Source organism: Muscardinus avellanarius (genome assembly GCF_963383645.1).
Source record: "Muscardinus avellanarius genome assembly, chromosome: X".
NCBI lineage: Eukaryota > Metazoa > Chordata > Mammalia > Rodentia > Gliridae > Muscardinus > Muscardinus avellanarius.
In genome coordinates this window covers 89,295,105-89,296,409 of record NC_137792.1, presented here as the reverse complement: position 1 = coordinate 89,296,409, position 1,305 = coordinate 89,295,105, and positions in this window count along the sequence as shown.

Genomic DNA, 1,305 nt, shown 5'->3' with positions numbered 1-1,305 from the left:
TAACTATGAGAAGAGTGAAATGAAAGTTTGAGCAAAAATCTCTTTCTGGGCCCATGTTTGGAAAATGGATTTGGGTTGCCCCCTGCACTGGCTTTCATAATAGACCACTAAAAATGAGCCTATGGGGACAACCACCGAAAGGCTGAGGCATCCAGGCCATCCAGATGTGTGACACATGTCCCTCCAGCTCCACTACAGCCAAACAATATGAAAAAATAAGACTCCATTTAAATGGAATTAGTCTGCTTTCATTGACAGAGTCTTCTCAAATTATTGAAACCTAATCAATCTTGATAATTGCATGGATTTAAAAATATGTACTCCATTTTTTTGTTAAGGATGATACAATAAATATAACACTCTTCTTAGTAAGAATAGGATGCACTCATATTTGGGTATGTAGGTTAGAAGTAGAATCTCTCTGGGTTCAATCCCAAGCACTAGAAACACACACACACACACACACACACACACACACACACACACACTGATTTCAAACTGTTTTATGACAGCTTCACATGTCAGCTAGGTGAGTAGAAGGTAGTAGCTACTCACAGGGCTTCTATCCTCTCTTGTTCCTAAAGAATCACAAGATATTCACCAAGGTTCAGATCAGCTTCTATACAAGCCTTATTCTACATGGCCAGAGTAACTTCAATATTTTTTGAGCATTATAGTGTAAGCATTCTCCAACAGAAGATATACCAAAAAAAAGCAATTTATGAGAGCCATATTCAACTAAATAACTGAAAGATGTATAATAAATTAAGCACAATGACCTCTTCTCAAGGGTATATCCAAGAAGGGATTCTACTGACAACCATAGGAAGGGTTGCTTCATTCTAGTTGTTTTTAACTAAAAATGTTTAAGTTTCCCTGTTATAGAATTTGGGGGATGGGCGCAAGGAATTGAACCCAAGAACATTCTATCTCAGAGTTACATGCCCAGGTATCTTTATTTTATTTTTTTGAAACAGTCTTGTGAAATTGCTTATGGTCTTGTTAAATTCTTGAAGCTGTCGTTGAACTTGCAATTCTCTTTTCTCAGCCTCTCAAGTTCTGGTATCACAGAAGCACACCACCAACCTGGCTTAAGTAAAATTTAAAATAAAATTTGCACTTCAGAGTTTTAGTGGATGAGAAGAGACCTTAAATGGAGATAAAATATTGTATTATAAATAATAATCACATTTGCAGCCAATGATTTAAACTATTTTCATAGCAGGTGATAAAGAATCTCACTTGTAGATTTTTCTCTCAGTTTCCTCCACCCATAGAAATGATAAATTGATCTATTCTCTAATA